Consider the following 11000-nt stretch of genomic DNA (forward strand, 5'->3'; position numbering starts at 1 on the left):
CATCTGGCCAGATTAAGTACCTTAATCCTGAACCAATAGGCAAAGATGGTGAATTTCAACTATCAAGATGAATTATGATTTCTGCTGAACAAAGTATGTCTAGAACCCAAGGAGTTCTTTGAAGATCCTATTACTGTGCCCATTTCCAGTGGTAAAGTTAATGTAGACCTATACCAATCTCATACAGTCAGGGGAAGAGTCATATTAGATCTTCATGAATGAAGATTTTGTTTATCCAACAAGTGAAGAACTATTAATAGTGGGATTCTTATGAGAGAGAGAGAGAGAGAGTGACATAGAATGAGTAGTGGCAGAAGAAAGGCATTTGTAAGGTATTTATGGTGACACTGGATACTTGCAAAAACAAGAACGGCAATAGCCAGACATATCTATCTAATATTGATCAACAGTCCATCTACACACACACACACACAAACAAACACACACAGAGAATTTTCTCTTTCTCCTTCCTTCAATAGTTTACGCAAGGTGTTATTACACTATATTGGTATTTAAGTTACATAATATATCATTGGAGGATTGTGACTGATCAAGTATAGAAAGATGTATCAGCTAAAAACAGTTGTTTATAAAATTTATTTTATTTTATTTTTTGAAATTTATATCATGAATAGATGTAGCATGTTGTGATTTAGTAATTCAGACATAAACAGAAGTGCTTGAGGAAACTAATTAGGCAAAGTGGTGGAACAGATTATACCAAATATTCTCTGTTGATGCTCAGTACCATCTCTACCCTTTTATGTTTCAATCAATCTCATGAATTGCTATGGATATTATATTTCTAAGATTCTTTTAAATAAATGTTCAACCAGTGAAAGTCAATGGCAAAGAATTTGAAAGTCAGAAAAGAAGCCATTATTCTCTGGTGACAACTGTGGACAGAGGCTTGGACAAAGGCAAATGACAAGCCAGTTTTCTGTCTGAGACACCTATTTTTATGCTGCAGGAACTGAGCTCATTTATGATGACATCCTTTGTGTTCTTTATTCAGATTTCCTATAGGCTAGAAGTGGCCTCAATGACCTTTGCACCTCAACTATTCCAGTTATTCTATAAATCCTATATAGATATTCGTGGGCAAAGAAGTGACAGAAATAGAGCATGATGTGGGTTTTTGAGGTACTGATAATATTCTATTTTTAAACCTGGGACTGCTACATAGGTATGTTTACACTAGGAAAATTCATTAAACTGTACATATATGTCTATTTCATAGATACACATTATACTTCAATTAAAATTTTAGATAACACTTCCTTCTTAAAGAGATGTAGAATAGCTTTTATTATTCTGGTTGATCCTTGACTGATAGACAAATATAAATCAGTAATTGTGAGCTATATTATTGTTGCAAATTTCTTTAGTCAGTCTTTCCGTATCAGTTTAGCCATGTTTACCACCTATTTTTGGTGATACATGCTGAACTTCACTTTGCTTTCTGTGGAAATAAGTCACTTGAAGATGTATAGTTTTTCCTCCTTTAGTACTCTTATGGAAATATTTGCTGTTTCTGAGTTTTTTCCTTATTCTAACATTAGTACTCATACAATGATCCAGGTTTTACTTTCTCCAGCATGAACTGCCAAAATGTTGAAGTCTTTACCCTGATTTTTCTGGTGGAGATAAATATATAATATATCTCATATACTATGAAGTAGTTTATAACACCATTATTGAAAAGATGAGGACAACAGCAATTTTCAAGGAAGGAATATACAATTAATGTTCAGATACACAGAAGCAGACTTGATGCAATGTCTAGAATTTTTTCATGATGATTCAAGTTTCTGAGAAAGAATATATTTCTTCTTTCAAGTACATTCTACAACTCTATAAACAGTTGATCCATGACTCAAACATTGTACTGAATAGCTAATATGTAAGTCAGAAGTTCTTAATCTTGCTTCTTCATTCTCTATGGCTTCTAAAACAGTAGAGCCTGCCTGACATCATCATTGATTGTGCAGCATGGTTGTGAAGCAAACAGTCAATCAGCTCCTGCTCACTAACCTTTGTGTTTGCTCTTCCTTGGAAATTTATGTTGATGAGAGTGTTCTTGTTTTCTTTCATCAGAAGCCTATTTCATCTGTTCTGTACATGTCATCTAGCTTATAAATGTTCTCCTCCACACTTGTTCAGCCTGAAAGGGAAGGTTTCTGCAGTAGCATGGTCGACAGAAGTGATCTAGTCCATAACTTCAACTTATAAAAGAAAACTTGTTCTTAGCATTTTCAGAGGAGACTTCACTTACCATGAAGGCAATTAGTTTCAAAACTACTGCACTTCTTGTGTTTCTCAGTTAAAAAAACTGGTGTGAATTAATATTCAAAAATTACATTTTTTCTTCATAGTTCTTTATTTGAAAAAGTTAATTATCTTTTTCATTTTAACTAAACTTCTTGCTCTCCCTGTCTGGAGCCAGTGTTGAAACGTTTCCATCTCTCACCTTCTCCCATTTTTATGAGAGAAAAGAGTTAGTGGTTAAAGCCAGACTGCTGAGGTTCATAACCTGATCTGCCCTCTGTTAGGTGTGTATTCTGGAGCAATTTACTCAACCACACTGCTCATTTTCCTCATCTATAAAACGAATATGATGATAGGACTTACCTCATGAGGTTGAAGAAGGATTAAATGAGTTAAGATTTTCAAGTTGTAAAAGTGTATGCCATATAGTAAAAATTATATAAATTTTACTTTGTTAATATAAATAAAGAAATGCCCATATACATAAAAACATATATACATACATACAAAAATACATAACACATTAAGCAAACAATTCATTGCTAGACTCTATGCTCCATGAGATTGGCCTACACATTATTTTGGCCGGCATTATATCTTTTATTTTAACAGTACTTGGCATGGAGTTAATGTTCAAGAAAACATAAAAGATTGACTACATTTAAAGCCACAAATTTAGTATTATAATCTTAGATTCACCCAAATTTTCTTTTTTCTGATTGATAGCAATCTCTACTTTAGACCTCTTTGCTTTCTCTTTATTTCTACAGCAGTACTACAGCCAATTTCTTGTAGGGACTATTTCTCTTGGGGAGCAAAGACTTATTACTTCAAAAAAGTTCACTGGATATGCAACATCCAATAGAAAACAGCCAAGTCCTATAGAAAAGGATATGCTTTTCCAAAGTGTTGAGTTCAGTTCAGGGCAGCTTCCCTGTTCTGTTAATTAAACTTTGGGACATTGAAACACAGGCTAGGGGAGATGGTTGGATAGAAAGCATTGTTCTATTCTTTTATCTCTCAGCCTACAAAAATTAAAAAAAATTAAAAAAAAGAAAGAAAAGGATATGCTCTGAGGTCTGCTGGTGTCATTTACCAGCTGAGGCCTTCCTCTGTTCCCTGGCCTCAGTGTAGGCAATTCAAATGCATGCTTCAAGCCAATGAACTGTTCATTGTGACCTTCAGAATCAGGAGTTAGTTGTTATAAACACAGATGTTGAATTCATTTATTTTAAGTCTACTGTAATTCTAGGTTTTAAAGCTAGTTCTGATTTTTAATTTTTCTAAAAGGAGTACATGTGCATGAAGATATTAATATAGTGTTTCAAACGAAACAGAAAGCAAAAGAAGGAAGAGTAGAAGATTGGAAATTCTCCCAGAATCTTTTTGTAAATTATATTTTAATATTATGTATATATTATATATACCATGTATAATGTATGCATATATCAGCGAATGAATATAAGCATAAAAGAAAACAGGAAGAATAAATTTTACATAAGATAATAGCTAAGACACCAAAAAAAGTTATAAATTATCATTTGGATAAGCCTCTAAAAAAATAATTTAATAAAATAGATTTAGAATATGATATCATATACAATTAAGGAAATATTAATTAATATTAATATTATTTCCTTAATTGAGATTATTATCATTGAATCTATATTTATACTTTCTCTTTTTTTAAAGTATATTTTATTGATTATGTTGTTAGAGTAGTTCCAATTTTTCCCCCCTTTGCTCTCCTCTGCCCAGTTCCCCCCTTCCCTCCAGCAATCCCACACTCCTTGGTTCATGTCCATGGGTCCTGCATATAAGTTCTTTGCTTCACCCTTTCCTTCATTATTCTTAACTTCCCCTGTCTATTTTGTACCAACTGATTATGCTTCTTAATCCCTGCACCTACCCCCATTTCTCCCCCTCCACCCTCCCAGCTGATAACCCTCCAAATGATCCTCATACCTATAATTCTGTTCCTATTCTGGTTGGCTTAGTTGGATTTTCTTTTTATTTTTTAGATTCAGTTGTTGATAGTTGTGTTTGTTGTCATTTAAGGTTCATAATTTTGACCTTCTTTTTCTTAAGTAAGTTCTTTTGACATTTCATATAGTAATGGTTTGGTGATGATGAGCTCCTTTAGCTTTACCTTGTTCAGGAAGCACTTCATCTGCCCTTCCATTCTAAATGATAGCTTTACTGGATAGAGTAGTCCTGGTTGCAGGTTGCCTTTCATCACATTGAATATTGCTTACCAGTTCCTTCCTGCCTGCAAAGTGTCCTCTGAGAAATCAGCTGATAGTCCTATAGGCACCCCCCTGTAGGCAACTCTATGCCTCTCTCTTGCTGCCCCCAGGACTCTCTCTTTATCTTTCACCTTTGGCATCTCAATCATGATGCATCCTGGTGTGGTCCCCTCTGGGTCCAGCTTGCCTGGGACCCTCTGTGCTTCCCAGACCTGTATGTCTATCTCCTTCACAAAATTTGGGAAGTTTTCCTTATTTTTTTCAATTCATGCTTTCTCATTCTGCACTGGTTGACTACTTTTTTCTTCCTTATGTTCCAAATCATTGATTGGAACCCAGTTTTCTTCCCTTCACCATTGGTTTTTGTGGATTTTTCTTTGTTTCACTTAGCATAACCTGCACTTTTCTTATGCATTTGCCATACTCAAGCATATCTGTCAAGCCTGTGAGCATTTTATCACCAGTGTTTTGAATTCTGTGTCTGTTAGGTTGGCTATCTCCTTGTCGCTTAGTTCTCCCACTGAAACCTTGATCCATTCCCCCTTTTGGGCCATATTTCTCTGTCTCCTTATTCTGACAGGCTCCTGTGTTTGTTTGCCTCTGCATCCCAGGTAGAGCTGTCACTCCTGTTATGTTGTAAGGGGCAGAGCCTTAGGGGTTCGTCAGTGCAGGGCGACCTGTTTTATCATGTTGTGGTGTTGTATGTGGGGGAGAAGTTCAAGAGGGAATAATGCTGCCTGCCCAGCACTCACCCCTTTTACAGGCACCTCTCCCACTTCCACACCAGACTGGTGCCCCTCTAGCTGCTGCCATGGCCATTGTTCCCAGAGTAAGTGGGCCTGTGGATGTTCTAGGACCATGGGAGCATCTACCAAGCCTGCGTACCCAGCACTCTCCTCTATGGCAGTGAGACGTGGACCACCTACGCAAGGCACGAAAGGAAACTCAACAGCTTCCACATGAGGTGACTGCGACGCGTCCTGCATGTCGCCTGGCAGGATAAGGTCCCCAACACCGAGGTGCTGAAGCGAGCCAACATGAGCAGTTTGCATGCAGTTCTTAGTGAGAGACGCCTCAGGTGGCTCGGCCATGTCAAAAGAATGGATGAAGGCCGTATTCCCAAAGACCTCCTCTACGGTGAGCTAGCAGAAGGCCAGAGGATAACAGGGCGCCCAAAACTGCGGTTCAAAGACATCTGCAAAAAGGACATGACACAATGCTCCATCAATCTCAACACATGGGAAGTTCAAGCAGACGACCGCCTGGCCTGGAGGCTCGCGGTCAGGCAAGGTACGTCACGCGCAGAGGCTGCGCGCAACGAGGAGGCGGTCCAGAAAAGATCGAGGCGGAAGCAGCGTCAACAGCAGCAACAACAGCCATCTGCCTTCACCTGTAACAAGTGCGGCAGGGATTGTCACTCCCGAGTCGGACTGCACAGCCATTCTCGGCGGTGCAGATAGACTCTCAAGAAGCTACGCCATCGTCTCTCGAGACGGACGGCTGCCGCCGCCGCCGCCGCCGACGAACAAAAGGCAGTATTTAGTAGGAATCTCTGGCTTTGGATTTGGTTGGACAAAGGTAAAGGTAGTTGTGAGAAATTCAATGGGCCATAAACTTGAAATGGTGGTCTTTATGACAGTCTTGTCTCAAATATGTTGGAAAGTCCAAATTAGTAAGCTAAGAATGGCTGTCCTTTGGAACTGGTTCAAGGTAAAGAGCAAAGTGCATGGTGTTTGAAGATGAAAGTCACTCTTTTTGAATGACAACCAGACAAAGTTGTCAAGTATAGAGCTTGATAAGTAGCACTAAAATACACGATCTCTTTAGGACCTAGTGAAGCGTATCTATTTCATCTATCTATTAATTTACTCATCAAATACTAATTTTGATAATATATACCATACTCTTCTGTGCACAGATCCTGAAAATACAAAGAGAAATGAAAGCACATATGAGTTTACAGAAAGAAACCATCAGAAATATATAGAAACTAATCACCTAGTGTTGTATGTAACAGGAAAGAAAATAACTGTGCGATCTGAGATGCTATACTAAGGGGGTAGGAATGTATATTAAGGTATCAGGGAGAGTTTTTCTTTGAGGAAGTGTCATTGAAACTGAGATCTGAAGATGGAATTATCGAGGTAGTGAGTGGGGAGAAGGGTCTCATAGGTAAAGAGAATAACAGGTTCAGAAGCCTCTGATTCAGGAAAAGGCTTGTAAGGTCATCAGAAACAGGAAAATGCAATTAGGCTTCAGCTTTATGAAGAAGAGATAGTAATACAAGGTGAGGATGTTGAGGTAGGTGAGTCCTGAAGTGCTTGTAGATCATGGGAAAATGTTACGTTCATCTTTTGTGCAAGTACAAAAAAATAATTGATGTTTTGAGAGAGAAGAGATGCACATTTCATTTATGTTCTTCTGGTTTATGTAAGGAAATGGATGGTAAATATATTTAAAGGCCAAGAGTGGAATTCAGTAGTAGGGGTCTAAACTAGTGGTAAAGATGATGGCAATGTCAGTGGAAGATGTTGGCAAGTAGACAGATTCTGTGTTATGGCAGTATGCTAAGAGCATTAGGGAAGCCTCAGACCTATGGGGCCAGGAATGACATGGGCCTGCTTGGCAGGCTGGACAGCAACAGCTATGGTGACTGGTAGGAAGACATGTATAATTAATTTTAAATCCTGCTGATCTAAGAAATAATGAAAATTATTGCTAACATCTACAAGTGCCAAAAGAACATCTGGGATCTGTCTAGGCTTTAAATTTATGAATTTTAACTACAGTAAAGAGTTGAAATCATACAGTTAGTAATCTAGTTAAGTCATTGAATCACTGGCAAAGTTAGAATTCTCTTAGCTAATCTGGGAACCTATACACATTTATGAAGTTGTTTCTTTGGAGCGGGGGAATCCTTGTACATCAGAAAAGACAGGGCCCGTGAAAAGTAGAAAGGTATCATAGAGAATCCACTTTATAGTTCAATAAATAGAAGGTCCAAATAGAGCTGTTCAATCTAAGATAAGAAAGAATGACTTAAAAGTTCTAAAAAAACAATTTCAGTTAAAAAAATTAAGGATAATATATAAGATATATCCTTGATTTTTAAACAAATAAACCAGAAATTCTTGCAAAACTAGGACTGGAAAGAAAAGCTCTGAAGTGTCTTTTTATTTTCTTTTAATCTCTTGTCTAACTTTGAATATTTTGAAGTTGAAGTATTATTACCATCAAATTTGATATTCTTAGAGCCATTTTAATGGAAAGATCAACAGATTAATATTTAAAACTACAGTTTGGTATGGTCAGAACTGCAGTGAAAATTTAATTCATCATTCCCGATAGATGATATAGAATGTATATAGTCAGTAACATAAAGAAAAATGTGTCTCTTGAAAAGCAGTGGGGAGAAGAGGTGAAGGACACCTTAAAGTTGAAGTCAAAAAGGAATGAGAAAAGAGGCTTGGGGAAGCAGCGAGTAGGGACAGTAAAACAAGAAAGGAACCCAGGACAACAAAGGTGTGTCTGACTTGATCAGTTGCAGCCTCAACAGAGTAAAAGAAGGGGTAAGGTCACGGGGAGCAGAAGACAGAGGAGAGCATCAGGTAACTCTTACAATTACCCTGGCTCCAAGGAAACTTGAACTCCAATGGGAGAGCAGGTATATTTAAGGTAGTCCAGGGACCTTTAAAATATATGAGGAATTCGATCTCCGAAAATATTTTGTGATGTTGCAATGAGATCTCTGTTTTGGTGGATTTATGCCCTAAGGAATACAGTGCAAGTCCTGTCATTTGAAACATGTTGAATTAGAGAGGGAAATCTACTAAAATACTCTGTGAGGAATTACTCTGATGACATCACATCATTTATATCATGGTTAAAAAGTTGCAAATTCTGTTTTGTTTTGTGACTCCGCAGCCCGCTAAACAGAGATACTGTACCTGAAGTTAGTCAGTTAGAGGTATTACTATATGTGTTTGGATGGAACTGTTTTTTGTTTGTTTTAATATCTGTTGACTCCACATTTTCTTTCTTTATATAAATCTAGCCAGCTGGGAACTCAGAATCCCTCAGATAACTGGACCATTCAATTAGGGCAACTAAATAGCCTGCATAAAGCACTTGGGTAATTGGCCCTTCATTGGACCATGTAAGGTAATGGAGTAGAAATAGGAAATAGACATCCTTTGTTGCACCTCACAGTTGGGCTGTCATTTGCGCAACTCTCTATGGGGCAGGTTGTTCCTTTGTGTTGGCTGTCATACTAAATCAGGGAATGTTTGTCACTCACCATAGTGAAACATTTCCTCTTCCTAGGGATGCACGTTTGTGCAGTTTTGCATTAACAAAAAGAAACAGTGTTTGCAAATAGCCTAATATATTTCAATGGGAGGGCAGGAACACAACAAAGCACCTAAGCAGAACTCAATTTTTCTTAGCAAACAGAAGTTACCTTGTTTTATTTTGATAAATGATGTTAATGAAGCTTGGGGACTTTTACAGGTGTGTAATTCTTCATTTCACTTCACTTTTGTTTTTCCATTATTTTCTGTTAAGGCACCTACATGCTCTTAAACACAGTCTGTTAGACAGCCAACTTTCCCACAGCATTGTTTCTGGCACAATATATTTAGAAAATGAATAAACAAAGATGAATTTACCCCAATTTTTCTTTTGTCCCATAGTGCTTCTCGCCCTCAATTTTTCTGTTGCAGATAGGTCAGGGGGCATTGTCCTTTCCCTCAGTTATCCAAACTAGCAAATGGGGACTCATTCCTTTTATACAGTATTGGAGTCCACATTTGGGGGGCCAAATTATCTTTACTGACTTACTAGAAGGAAAGGAGAATTTGAAAAAAAAATCATAGATAAACACAGCCTGCCAGTGCAGTTTAGTCAGGGATGGTGTTGCTTTTTGAAACTGCACAGTTTACTAGTTTGTGACAGAAACATTTCATGAAATCCTACTGGTAAATCAGTCTGTGGAGATGGAATACATAATATTGCCAACAGAGTCTTGACCTTGAGTGTTAGTTGCTTTATGGGCACCCATACTTTTCCCAAAATCTTTTCCTCTTCATCTTGAAGAGATGGAGAACTTATATCACAAAAGACCAGTGCAATGTCACAAGCACTCTGTACTTAGGGACTGTTCTAAAAAGTAACCAAAGATATGGGCTGGGAGAAAAATAAAGGCCCCATCTCTTTTTTCGTTGGCACCTCTTCAGCCCTGAGAATAAATGTGCCTGTTAAGGACTCCTGGTGGCTAGCTGGGCTCTTATTTATAAACAGATTCCAGTAGTCATTTCTGAACAGGCACCTCTCATAGTCTAGGCACTTCAGGGAAACACTGCACCGAGCTGCAAGTCTCCCTCACTGCACTCCTGCCATCTGAGCTGAGACCTTCCCCATTTAATTAGAGCTGCACAACCGTATCCTCATTTGCATCTTCACTGACCAATCAGAGAAGCTCCATTTCATTAAGTCTTGTAATTTGATTGGACCGATCAAATTACAAGAATTTGAAGTCCTCATTTGCATGAGCATATACCAATCAGAAACAAGGGGTGGGAACTTCTCTCAATATAAGGCAGCTTTACCTCCATCTAGGTGGAGCACAGATTCCTTTTCCACTGAAGATTGTATTTCCCATGTTTCCCTGTCTGGACCTGAAGCACCAAAGATGTCCTGGTGGCCCAGAGCATAGAAGAGCCATCTGGGCAGACCAACCAGCCTATAGCAGAGCTATCTAGACAGAGAGGGGCTAAGCTACAACACCAGGCCGAGCTTCCTTGCCCACACCACCTCACAGCCATGCTGTTTCATAATTGAGCTGTAACACTATTGAGCTGTTTCACAGTGGTGCTATATCACAGTTGAGCACTGAATACTGTCTTCCCTGTTATAGCACCCTAAATTGGGGATTTTTGTTGGCATTGAAATGGCACCAGCAACTACCAGTTAATAAACTCTTGGTCAGATCAAAGATATTCACCACAATATTGACAAGTTATGGCCACACATAAGGGCCACAACTGACTTAAATATGTATCATTATGCTGTGTATGTGGAACTACGGAAATATTGCCTACTGATTTTTAAAATTCAAATAGTTAAAATATGCCAAAGGGTAAAAATCACCCACACTTTCTTTCTTGTTCTCTCTCTCCAAAGGAAATTGTTTGAAATATCTTTTCAGAAATGTTTCAGGGTGTATATAAAGATTCTATTAAAATAATAGCCTGTGGCCAAATTTTAAGCTATATTTACAGTAATAATGTACCCAGACTCTTCTTGACCTTCTAATAGATTTGTGATTCTGTCAAATTTTCTCATTCAAAATAGAAATAAGATGACTCTGTCAACCAATAGGCAGTCATGTTGGCAGCTGAACACCATTGACTCTCATTTTTCAACTACATTCTGCTTAGATTATATGCAATCTCAGTGGTGAGACTGAAAAAGGATGGTGCTAGAATG

The 11000-nt window shown here is 38.0% G+C and overlaps 1 non-coding gene across 1 annotated transcript; it reads left to right on the top strand.

Moving 5' to 3' along the window:
• The first annotated feature begins 3167 nt into the window (after positions 1-3167).
• On the top strand, positions 3168-3301 carry LOC150022163 (small nucleolar RNA SNORA36 family). The gene has a single exon (XR_016513662.1). It is a non-coding gene; the product is annotated as a small nucleolar RNA SNORA36 family (small nucleolar RNA).
• Positions 3302-11000: the final 7699 nt, after the last annotated feature.

This window comes from Furipterus horrens, unplaced genomic scaffold, assembly GCF_987537825.1.
Source record: "Furipterus horrens unplaced genomic scaffold, mFurHor1.1.pri manual_scaffold_1, whole genome shotgun sequence".
NCBI classification, from domain to species: domain Eukaryota; kingdom Metazoa; phylum Chordata; class Mammalia; order Chiroptera; family Furipteridae; genus Furipterus; species Furipterus horrens.